This window comes from Phascolarctos cinereus, unplaced genomic scaffold (assembly GCF_003287225.1).
Source record: "Phascolarctos cinereus isolate Bilbo 61053 unplaced genomic scaffold, phaCin_HiC Scaffold_7;HRSCAF=346, whole genome shotgun sequence".
Lineage (NCBI taxonomy): Eukaryota > Metazoa > Chordata > Mammalia > Diprotodontia > Phascolarctidae > Phascolarctos > Phascolarctos cinereus.
This window is the reverse complement of record NW_027556180.1, coordinates 159179093-159192588: the sequence shown is the minus strand read 5'-3', so window position 1 is coordinate 159192588 and position 13496 is coordinate 159179093. Positions and strand designations below refer to the sequence as shown.

At 34.1% G+C, this 13496-nt stretch overlaps 2 pseudogenes; both read left to right on the top strand.

The window, feature by feature from the left end:
- The first annotated feature begins 1319 nt into the window (after positions 1 to 1319).
- LOC144454874 (soluble lamin-associated protein of 75 kDa pseudogene) lies at positions 1320 to 1955 on the top strand (annotated as a pseudogene).
- A 1-nt stretch (position 1956) lies between these two features.
- LOC110198202 (soluble lamin-associated protein of 75 kDa-like) lies at positions 1957 to 2771 on the top strand (annotated as a pseudogene).
- The last annotated feature ends 10725 nt before the right edge of the window (positions 2772 to 13496 follow it).

The window sequence follows — 13496 nt, the reverse complement described above, 5'->3', positions numbered from 1 at the left end:
TAGTAGTATTGCTGGGTCAAAGGGTAGGACAGTTTAACAACTCTTTGGTTATAATTCCAGATGGCTCTCCAAAATAGTTGGATCAGTTCACAATTCCACCAACTTTATAAATCTTAATATGGTATATCAATGCTCAGTATTGACATTAGGAATGTATTTTTTTTCTTCACATATTGTGTTGAAGAACAAGCCTTTCATATAAGATCATGATCATGCATTTGAGAATTGCATTTTACTGTCCAAGTTGTCATTGTCTAAGCATTAAAAAAAATCCATAATTTTGCAAAACAAAGAATGGAAATTAATATAATGCTTATCTTGTATAAGTTTATTTCAAAATGCCTATTGAATACCTAGTTTACAATGTTCAGTAGGTGTTTGGTGATGTGGCATCAAAACTCAGGAAAGAGAGAATGGGGCTAGATATAAAGATCTGGAAATTATCTGCATAGAGGTGCTAAATAAACATGGAAGCTGATGAGGTGATCAAGAGAAGTATATGGAAAGAAAAGAGAATCCAGATAAAGCTTTGGTGTATGCTCACAGTAAGGATATATATTGAAGATAATGAGCCTACCAAGAAGACTGTAGAGTGATAAGATAGGAGAGAGAGAAAGAGAGAGAGACAGACAGACAGACAGACAGAGAGAGAGAGAGACAGAGACAGAGATAGAGACAGAGACAGAGAAAAGGAAATATCTAGGAGGTTGAGATGGTCAATGGTGTCAAATACAGCAGAAAAATAAATAAGGAATGCAAGGTGGAACCAAGATGATGGATTAAAGGCAGGGACTACCCTGATCTCTCCCCCAAACATCTACAAATACCTTTAAATAATGACTGTGAACAAGTTCTAGAGTGGTAGAATGCACAAAAAGATTGAGTGAAACAATTTTCAAGACTAAGACAACTTAGAAGGTCAGCAACAAAGGTCTTTTGCACTAGGGTGAGAGAGGAGGACAATCTAGCACAGGCTAAGCCAACGCAGAACAGGCCACAGAAAATCAGGAGTAGGCCTCAGGGCAACTGAATCAGTGGCAGCAGTGGCAGTTTCCAGACCTCTAGATAAGGGGATGGGTAAGGGGATCAGAAAATGTGTCAGAAGGAGATTTACAAGGGTCCCTTTGCTGGCACTACTGGCAGGACTATGTTACTTTGCCTATACTTGGATCTGGGTTACAATTTTGAGTCTTAGGACCAATGTGATGAGTTGCACTAGCATAGCAGAGCTTGCACCCCGCTGAGGGTCCTACCCTGATAGCAATAGATAGCTTTTTTTTTTTTTTTCCAAATCCTGATTCCTGGCTGGAGCTAAGAGGATGGCATTTCCTGTGGACATGCTGAATAAATATAGTCATAAAGAATTAGAATGTGCTGCAGAACTACTTGTTAGTTCTCAGGTGTGGGGACCTAGAGAACCCAGAACATTTTCCTTTTCTCAATAATCTGATTCCAATCAGCCTGTCAACTAGTGGTTTTATACCTCTTTATGGTGATGATCAGACCCACAAAATTCTTCCTCTTTTTGCACCAGAGGACTCACTCACCCCTGTGGCTCTGTACCTTGTTGTTCAGTGGTGAGCTGTTGATGACATTGTGCAAATATTAATCCCTTCTAGAGAAGGGCTTCAGCAGGAGAACACTGTTAGGGAGGTAGTGGTAATGTATGTTTTGAATCTAATTATTTACAGAAAAAAAGGGACATGGAAAGAAATGAAGTCACCTTCCTATGCCATAGCAGTGCAGAGTATGCTAAAATTTTGTGAAAGAAAGGTGAAGCCATTGGATTTTATTCAGTAAAACCTACAGAAAGCATGTATATGTCCTACCTTACTCAAATTTATCAGCTTCTAGTTCTTGACACAATGTTTGTAAGAAAGAAATATCATGGAAAAGACATGGGGCTACTGATGCTGGAAGACTTTGTTGATTCCTTTACGGAAGACAAACTTGGTTTACACTCATTTGAAGCAGCCAATTGGAGAGAGGTTTCATGATTCAAAATTAAACCCTCTTCAAAATGTGAATGAAAACACTCCCCAAGCTTCATTTGTGGCTCCAATAAGCAGACTGGAATCTATTACATATACATCTGAGAGCTCAGAAGAGTTAGTTGAAGATGAACCAGATGAGAGTGTGGTTGATTTTGAACAGAAAAAAAAGATCAAGAACAACACATCCTAGAAATATAAGGGTTAAGTAATTCAGTCCCAGAGAAGAAAGATGATAAAGAAGAATCTGAATTAGAGCCCCTGAATAGTAAGATATTGGAAGATACCATAAAGGCTGCTCACTTAAAGCTTAAGAGGACACTGCCCATGATGCTTTGGATGGAAATTCAAAATGGCCACCTGGTCATTCCAGTGAAGAACATGGAACTCTCCTCTTCAACCCACGGTTGAATTAATAAAGGCTTCTGTGGCTGACTACACCAGATAAGGCCACAGATGTGATTGATTCCAAAATGGTGAAAAAGCCCACATGAAGAAAAAGAGAACCCCGAAAAAAAGTTTCTCCCAGTTCCACAAAATAAACCTTCTTTGGTAAGATCTGATATTGTTACCACAACGCTAAAGGAAGAACTATCTGATAATGGTCTTTCAAACTCTGTAGTAGGTGAAGCATCATAAGAATCTGTTTCCAAGAATGTGTCACCCAACATATCTTCCTCATTGTAAGATCAGGAGGAAGAAATGGCTCCTGATTCCCAGGAAAATCCTGCAACTACAACTCTTTCTCAGAGTTCCCAGATGGAGAATGGTGAATCTTGATTCCTACAAGAGGAAAAATGCATCATAAATAATTCCAACCTGAAATTTTTGATCAACAATCATGTTTATCCTCTGTCCCATGTACTTTTGTTAACTGTCATATTATAAAAGATCAGAGTATGATTTCACCTTTTTTCTTTTTTGGATAAAAGATGATTTCATCTTTAGCAGGTGGAGATAAATGGCCATTACCTTTTTTTTAACTGTATGATAAATACAAAGGCTGCTGGGAAGGTAGCAAATTTCCACTGCTTATCATAGAAATCATCTTCTGTACTACAATTTATACTTTTATACTAGGACATTTTCATACAAAATAAAGTGTTTCACAATTTTACTCTTAAATAACAAAATTCATTTCCAAGTGGTTTTTAAAAGATGGGAATGCTTAAAATTACAACAACTCATTTAAAAATATCACTAAAATATAATTAAAAGGTAATCATCTTCAAGTGGCTAACAGCATGACTATAAAACTAAGTCAAATGTATGTAAATAGTGTTATTTTGGCTTCTAATTCTAATCATGGAAGCTTATTGTTCCATTCATTTGTGATGGTGTATAGATATACAAAAAACATCAATTCCTGAGTCACTCTTCTATGTTGTGATCTGATACTCCCTGCGATAGAGGCACTAATTATTTGGTGTGGGGTAAACACGTTATATTTAAATTATATTAAATTTGTTATTTTGGTATAACTTATCTTTTGTGGTCCCTAACACTTGAATTTATCAGATGGTGAGAGGCGTAAAGGGAGTTTTAGTTTCTACCCCAATCATCTACCATGTTAAAATTTCCCACTTTTTAATTTTCTGCCACATTTCAAGACCTTAGCTGTGGTTTCACTGGAGGTATTATGCTTTTGGTTGTATTAGGTGGAAATTTGTCCCATGTGTCAGGACAAAAATGTTAGAGATTAAGTATCACCCTTGAGTCCATTAATTGTGTTCAGTTACCAGCCCAATTGGCAGCATATCTTTTTTTCTGCTCCACTATTAAATCACATGAATTCAAGAACATTGAAATTTTTTCCCTGTTATGAGGTGCCTTGACTAGGCTATGGAAACCTAGTTACATAACTGTTTTTTTTTTCTAACCTAGTTTCCCCATGATTCTTAAACCTTTGGGATGAATTCCCCTCTATCAGAAAATTTTCCTCCTACTGCCTTTTTCTGGCCTACAGTCCTTGGTAACTGTTTTGGGGTCTTGTCTTTATCCCTCAATGAGTTTTATCCACCTGCCCCATGTTTTGCAGTTACAGAATGGGGCTGATTTTGGTGTGAGTGGGGTTGCAGGATCCATTACAGATGCCAGAGTTGTGAGCTGTGCTGGAAGCTTCAGCCCTTGCTTCTGCACCATTGTCCTGGTTGAAGGTTTGTAAGGCAGATGGTGTTGTGACTCATGCAGTCACTGGTGACCTACTAGTGTCAAATTCATTCTGTGGAGTTAAGACTGTTTTCCACCCCCAGATTGTGACTAAGTTATCATAACCTTTTCTATTAAAAATGAAAATAATCTTAAAACATCAAACCTCACATTAATTATTCTTTGACATTATCAATGATATATTGAGTATGCACAAATAATTTAGAAATCAGTAGATATATTTGGACAGAAACCCTTGTATGGTGAATGTGAAAAGTGCATTTGTCCCACCTGGGTTTAGATTATGTTTTGATTTTGTATCATGACAAGAGGTATTGAAGTTTGTTTGGGAAGCTTTCTTCAATATATTTAGATGATGTTGATAAAACTCAATGGCTTTTTACCTTTGGGGTTCATATTTTGGAAAAAGAATCCAAAATTTTGGAGATCAGAGATATTCAAGGCAAGCAAAGTATTGAACTTCTCGGATTTGGAACACTCTCTGCCCTGTTTCATGTTCACTGTTTATTGAACAGGAATGAGCCAAATTTTGGCCATTTATCTGTTTTCTTAACAAATAGTTATTAAATAACCATTTTGAATGATTGACTTAAAAAAAAGAAATGGTGAGCAGGATACTCTCAGAAAAAAATCATGGAAAAGCTTACATGAACTGTTGCAAAGTGAAATGAGCAGAACCAAGAGAATATTGCACATAGTTGCAGCAATATTGTGTGATGATCTACTATGGATAACTTAGCTATTCTCAGCAAGACAATGTCCAAGACAATTCTGTAGGACTTATGATGAAAGGTGATGTCCATCTCCAGAGAAAGACTGGTAGAACCTGAATGCAGATCAAAGATACATATCTTTACTTTCTTTTCCTTTTTGTTTGTTTGTGTTTTCTTTCACAGAATGATTTAGGTGGAAATTTTTTTTGCATAACTACATATATATAAACTTTGTCAAATTGCTTGCCTTCTTACTGGGGGGGATGGAGAAAATTTGGAACTCAAAATTTGAAAAAAAAAGAGTGTTAAAATTGTTTTTTATTTGATTGGGAAAATGAAATATTAAATAAGTTTAAAATAAAATGAAATAGAATTAGCAATTGAAAGATTGTTGATAACTCTATAGAGGGAACTTTCAGTGAGTGATGAGCTCAGAAGTCAGACTACACATAGTTGAGTGAGAGAAAAGGACTGGAGGTAAGGAAGATAGATGACTTTTTAAGTAGGGGAGAAATAATAGTTTTGACAGATGATAGGGTCTTTTTTTAAGAGAAGAGAGGCAGGCAACAGAAACCATTATTTAGAGAGAGATATATGCAGGAGAGAGAGAGAGAGAGAGAGAGAGAGAGAGAGAGAGAGAGAGAGAGAGAGAGAACTGCTAAGAAAAGATGAAGCAAAATATTTAAATTCAATAATGTGAAAATTGGCCTAGTATTCCAAAAATCCCAAAGGTTATTAAAAAAAATGGCAGATTAAGACTCTTTGGTGTCTCCCCTCCCATTTAGACCCTGCTCAAAGGTCTTGAGTCCATAATTTTTTTTTGGGGGGGGGAATACAAGTTTATTATATATGAATATACACACACACACATATACATATACAATCAGTAAATAAATAAATATAGTACATGGTACAGTACACAAAAAACAGAATAGTGACAAAAAAAGTTGTTCTATAAGTACAGTACTCAAATTATTTTAAAATTTAGAAATACAAAACAAAATTTATTTTTTCCATAGGCACTTCATTATAACATCATTTCCTTTCCCCGTCTCCTAATTGGTCAATGATATGGGGCCATGCCATCAAGTTAAAAAAGGAACCTCACCTAAGAAGGTGTCGTACAGGTATGTTTTTGCATAGAATCTCTAAAAAGATGTTTTATTAAAACATTCCTGCTTGAGTACATGGTATACTTTTGCAGAAATTCATGGGCCCTGGAATTTCTGGAAATTCAGCATTTTTTTCCAGTTCTTTAGTGATCTTTCCTTTCTTGACAACTCCTTTAATCACTTTCATGTTATAATTCCACATAGAATATTATGATCAGGTTCACCATGCCACAGAATTTTAGGAAGACAGCCATCGACACCTATTCCTTACAAAAAGATCTTCATGAGTGTAATCATTTCTATGATGATGATTTTGTTTTTGTCTCCATAGTGGAACCTCTCACACAAGTCTACTGCCACTGGGTTCATAAATGTAACTCGAAGTTCTACATCATTAATATCATTGACATTGGTGAACAGGAAATTTGGAGGCTGTAGAAATTCTTTGAAGAAAAGTCCATTCTCTAGTACCTTATTGCCTTTAACAGTTTTACAAAACTGAGTAGTCATCTCATGTACAATACTGGGGCCCTATTAACACACTGATGTTGATAGCCATGTCCTCTCAGATGATGTTGGAAATGGGTTTGGGCACTTTGAGGCTCAAATTCCTTTGATCATTTTGTTGTTGTTGTTGTTGTTGAGGCAATTGGGGTTAAGTGACTTGCCCAGAGTCACACAGCTAGTGATTGTTATGTGTCTAAGGCCGGATTTGAACTCAGGTCCTCCTGACTCCAGGGCTGGTGCTCTATCCACTGCACCATCTAGCTTCCCTCTTTGATCAGCTTTAATGAGACTTGGGGCAACATGCCCATTTTTGGGCGGCTTGTGTCCCAGGAGGGATTTTACATTCTCATGATCATTATTGATGATGTCCATCAGTTTTCACCAAAATCACTGTTTCCTCACAGACCCACATCTTGACCACTAGGGTAAACTTCTGATGCTTCTTAATATTGCCAGTGATTTTGGCAAAAGCTGAATCACAGTCCCTTGAGCCCATTATGCAGAGTTTCTAAGGGTTGCATCTTTAATGGCTAAGAAGGCAAAGTACCACAGTGGGCTTCAAGGTATGCTACATCTAGCCAATTCTTTGTCTGTCCATGTGATTGTAAGCACTCTCATATACTTGACAAAGCAGCACCAGGTTAAAAAAAAATGAAATTCCTCTAGCCTGGAAGGGAAGCATCCAAAGGAAACATTTATTTTACTTTTTATATGTTCTTTGGGAAATTGTGGCATCAAGGATTTAATTTTATAATTATGATAGCTGACTTTTACATAATGCTATCAAGTTTCCAAAAGCTTTTATGTGTTATTCCGTTTGATCCTCACAATCGTCAAAACAATCACGAGAGTTAACTGTTGTAATTTCCATTTTACAGTTGAAGAAGCTGAGTCAGACAAAGGTTAAGTTGCTTGCCTAGGGTCACATGTAGTAAATGTTCCGGGCAGGATACAGACTGTATTTCTCCATTTCCAGTGCACTAACCACTATAAAACTTATTTTAAAGTTAATGCATGGATAGATTCTGAATTGATAAACTTTTCCAGTCTTACATCTATCATTTTTATTTAACTTTTCATGATATGAATAGAATAAAATTACTTTTTGTCTAAAACCCATCAGAATCTAATGTGTACAAACATTTACAATAATGATCCTAAATTTGCACTCTCTATTTATGACGGATTCTGTTCTTGATAGAACTAGCCAACAGAGCCAGCAAGAAGGTGGTGTCTCTCATTCATAGACATGGAACCTGACTGAAACCAGGAGTTTCTCATGGAGGAAAGAGGAAATAATAAGTTCCTCCCTGTTCCTTATATTTTGAAGTTTCTTATTTCTTTTAAGTCTTGGGGTTGATATGTGTTACCCACATAATCCCTGACCTGCTTCTCAACTGACATCATGAATCTGTGCTTTAGGGGTATATAGATCTAATCAACTGTGTCTGTGCTTTAGAGGTACATAGATCTGAACTCTCCTTTTGGGAAGAAGCAGAAATTGGAGCTTTTACTAGATTTCTGATAATCCTGCTTTGAAACTACTGGCCTACAAATGGAAAAATTATCCTTCCCAGAAAAGGAAGGGCTAAAATTAACTGCTCACTTACACAGAAAGTGGTGGCCTTTAGGCATATTCCTAGTAAACTTATTGGTTAATCTGACATTGCTGAAACCTATGGTCCTATGCTCAAAATTAAAACTAAACTGCCTCCAAAATGTACTCTCAAAAAATTACTACTGACTTTCTCTGATTACTTTATGCTTAGTAATAATCAACCCAAGGCTTTTATTTCCCTTTGGATAGAAATATACACATGAACTCTCACTCAAGACATTATGAATATTATATTAAAATGAGCAGAGCAAGAAGACAATGTAAATCCTCCAATGACAAAGTTGAATATGAAAAACAATATCACTTCTTTCATATATAGTTATGGTTATTCATTTCCTCTCTTTCTTTTTTAATATTAAGATCTATGTGAGAGTCTAACTTAAAAATGGAAAATTGAAGGAAATCTACTTTTATTCAGTGTTTCCCTCCTTAGATTATTAAACCAATATAAAACCACATTCAGAGGATCTATCCAATGCCACAGATTTCACTGGCATAGCTTTCAAGTTTTGACATCTTGAAAACACCTTCAGTGGCTTATCAGCACAGAAAGGAAGTTTAGGGAAGAGGTGGGTTGCTGCTGCTGTCAGCCTCCACTTATTTTTTTTTTCGATAGACTAGGCTGTGACTTCAATATTTGAATAGCAGTAACAGCAATGGAGAGCTAACAGCAAGAAATTGTTTAGCATAGTGTTAAGATTCTTTAATTTGTAGTTTTGAGGTCCTAGCATCCCAATAAGTTAAGCTTTTTAAACCTCAGAATCATGTTTTATAAAAACAAGGATTGCATAGTCAAAAAATCATAGATTTAGAGATAGAAGAACAGGCTCTTTATTCTCCAATGTCACTTCACTTTACAAATGAGAAAACTGAGGCCTAGGAAGGTTAATTGACTTGCCAAAGGTCAGACAGATGAACATTAGAGGAAGGATTGAACTTAAGTCCACTGACTGCAGAGTTCAAGCTTTTTACCCTATACCATGGTATTTATGACCTGTGAGATTAATTTAATCTCTAAATTTTATGAACCTTGGAGTACATCAGGTCCCATACTACAAATCCAAGAGTCTTGCCTTTAATTACTTCCTGCCATTATCTCTCTATTACTATTGCTGCAATTCAAGTACTGTTGACATAGAATACCAAATGTGTTGCAAAAATTAAGTGGTTCTGCCAACAGCAGCAATCAATCTTTTCCCTATGTTTCTTTTCTACACTAATAAGTCACTGAAGGTATTCTCCAAGGTGCTAAAACAATGTATATAAGGACGAAAGGAAACACCGTGATTATATCTCAGGTTTTTCTAAGCTCTGATCTAGGAATTACATGAAATTCAGTGAAAATGCTGGTCCTAGGTTCTTTTTCCTAGAAGTGTCTTCCTTCCTTCCCTCCTTCCTTCCTTCCTTCCTTCCTTCCTTCCTTCCTTCCTTCCTTCCTTCCTTCCTTCCTTCCTTCCTTCCTTTCTTTCTTTCTTTCTTTCTTTCTTTCTTTCTTTCTTTCTTTCTTTCTTTCTTTCTTTCTTTCTTTCTTTCTTTCTTTCTTTCTTTTTCTTTCTTTCTTTCATTTCTTCCTTTCTTTTTGGTAAAGAAGATAATCAGGACACTCATAATTAGAATAACAGTTCACATTACTTAAATGCTTAATGATTTATAAATCACTTTTCTCATAACGACTTCATAGGGTAAGGAAGAAAATAATTATTATAGACAAGGGAACTGAATCTGTCAGTGAAATGATTTTCTCAGGGCCACAGAAGTGTCACATCAGGATGTTAAACATGGGTCTTGATATTCCAAGTCCTAAGCTTTTTTTTTTTTTGGTACCATACATGTATACAAAGAAAAAATCCTCATAATATAGTATCTTAATATTTTTACTTATAGGGATACTGAATTAATTAAGCAACAATCTAAATATAATATAGTGTCAAGAATCACAATATCCCATTTGAATTATAATAAATAGTTTTTACAAGTATAGTTGACTGAATCTTGAATAAATATTCCCAAATACATTTAAGAGTATTGTAGACTGGGTTAAAATTATATTTTCCTGAAAATTAATTTTATGATTTTGGAACCAAACCTATAGTGGAAAATTAAGTTGGAACTTAATTTAAAGGGGAAAAAAAATATGACTGTGGACATACTAAGGATTAAAAAAAAAAGGAAGAAAGGAAAAGTAATCCTCAAGTTTTTAATAACACTATGCTTAGCTTTCATGACAACTAACTCTTAAGAAATAGCCAGAAAAATGTCTTTAGAGAAGAAATTATTTTTTCTTATCTTTTTATTTGGAGTAACATTTCTAGGGCCAAAAATTCTTAAAATTAGTTTGATTCAAAGAGAATATGACATCTTTCATAGACACTTAAAGCTGAAAAAAATTACAGAAGTAGACACAATGTCATGATTAGCTGTATCATAGTTATGTGCAAAAATGTATTCACTGGTATGAAATTCATGTAGCTTTTTAAATATTGTCCTACACTAAAAAACAAAATTATTTGCATCTTAATTTCACTATTCTTATAGACCTACATTATATTGTATTTTGTAAAGTGTGGAAAAATCTATACTATTCTCATTATTTTCTCATGGGTTGTCACAACACCAAGTATGTATGTATATGTGTGGATAAAAATCCACACATATACATATATATTACATATAGGTATGTATATACAGGAATATATGTACAATTTGTATTTATGTGTATATATCTTGGATATGAGATACAGTAATAGTTGAGTGTGTGTGTACTATTTTCTTCTGTAGCATAGCAAAAACACACACACACAAACAAACAAATCAATCAAAGAACATCAACTTTGGAATGAATCTAGGAGTTGCTCTTATCGAACCTTTTACTTGAACAAGGTCTTCAACAACACGTAGGCAAAGTGATTACCCAAAATCCAACTGATAACCTCCACTGAAAGGAAACTCACCTTAGCTCATTCCACTGTTTGATACCTCTGTTCATTATGAATTTTTCTTATTTTCATGCTTTTGTTGCCATAAAAGAACTACTTTTACTATTTTAGAAAATATGGGACAATTTCTTTTTTGCTGTCCTTTTGTTATATTTTAGTAGTAGAACCCTTGAAGCAAAGGTTTTGTATAAATGAGTTCCTTTTTATTTTCACAACAGTTGCATCAGTTTATGGTGTCACCAGCAGTGAACATAGTGAACCTATTTCCACTAGACCCTTCAAAACCATTTTTATCTTTTGTCATGTTTGTCAACTTCCTCAGTGTGTGACCCACCTTAGTTATTTTTAACTTTAATTTCTCTTTTTATTAATTTGAAGCATATTTCATCATTGTTAATTTTGTGTATTCCTCTTTTGATAACTGTTAAATATCATTTCACCTCATATACATGGGGGAATGGTTATTGGCTTTACTCATTTCTGAAAATACCAAATGCACAACATACACATTTGTTTATGTGCATGTATACATGTGTTCACATATATTCATGGAGATATATGTATAGATGTAGATATAGCCACGATACATGCATGAAGATATACAAATACATGTATGCATATGCATATATATGACATAAATATATCTACTTATCTCGGGGGATACATATTTATACATATGTGTATATATATGGAGATATGTGTATAAATATTATATTCAGATATCTATCTCCATGCACATGTGTGCATATATTACTTATAGTTTGCATTTCATAGCATTACCACGCGCTATGTGCTTTTCTAACTGCTTTTTAAATATTATATGTGTATGCTTACACAAAGGTATGCATATATATAGGCATACACATAAATATTTGTACCATGTACAAATGTATGTACCATGGATATTAGACACAGTGATAGTGATGCTCTTTTGTCCCGAAATCAATTTTCAAGGGGCAGCTACGTGGTGCAGTGTATAGAGCACTGGCCCTGAAGTGAGGAGGACTTGAGTTCAAATCTGGCCTCAGACACTTGACAAACACTTGACACTTACTAGCTGTGTGACCCTGGGCAAGTCACTTAACCCCAATTGCCTAAAATAATTTTAAAAAAGAGTTATTAATACCCAAATCAACTTTCAAAATAGAAACATTATTTTTCATGCAAAACTTTTTAATTTCATATAATCAAAATTGTCTGTTTTTATCTTTTTGAGATCTCTACAATTCCTTCTTTGGTTAAAAATTAGAGAACTGTATGTAGCTTATTGTTTGAGTGTGTCAATAAATGAAAATATTATCAAAACTAATTTCATAGACACTTAAAACTAATAAAAATTCTAGTCTCAAACACATGATTACCTCTTTCATAGTTACATACAAAAATGTATTCACTGGTATGAATTTCATGTTTTACATTAGTTTACATTAGCTGTGGGTAAGGTCTCCATTCATTTTACATTGTGGTTGTTGATTACTTTTTATATTGAATATTCATTTGGAATATATTGATGGTACAAAACATTTTTCCTGAACTGATTTCCAGTTTTCCAAAAAATATATTTTTAGGTAAAATTTTTCTTCTCTTTGTAATTTATATTTTATTGAACGAGTTATTAAGTTTCTTCTTTTCTGATTCTTCCTTGTCTAAGCTGCTCCAGTGATCTACCTTTACTTCAAATCAATATCAGATGGTTTTGAAGATGAGTGTTTTATAATGGAGTTTGAGGTTTTAAAGTTTTTCCTCTCTTTATTTTTACTTTTTACACTATTTCCCAGAATTTTTGGGACTTTTTATTTTTACAAATGAATTCTATTTGTAAAAATCTAGATATGAAACTATTCTTTAGTAATTTGACTGGTGATTGATGACTGAACTTATAAATTTAAGTTGTATTGTCACATATCATATTGATACAATAGAACCATGAACAGAAAGCATTCCTCCAAGTATTTAATGCATTATTTCTTTACAGAATGTATTGAAATTGTATTTAAATGCCTTAAGTCTGCCTTAGAATATTGGCCACCAGATATTTTATGCATTTTGTATATATTCTGAATGGTATTTACTATTCTTTCCTTTTTTCCCAGTTTTTATTTTAATATTACTGAATTGCTAATTTTTTTTGTTGTTTTATAAACTATTTCATTGAAACTATTCTCTTAGTTTTTTTTTTACTGAGTCACATAGGTTTTCAAAGTAAACTGCTGTATCATTTACAAGTTGAGATAATTGTTTCTTTTTTGCCAATATGTATACCTTTAATTTCTTACTCATATCTCAATGCTGTTTATCTTAACACTTGACATGAGTGACACTATCTTGATCTTAAAATAAGCATATGAACATGTACCTCAAACCCTAAATATGAAAATAACTTGATTTTATAGGTATGAAAATCAAATGCTTTTGATAAATATTTCTGATTATTATGAGAAAAAATTATG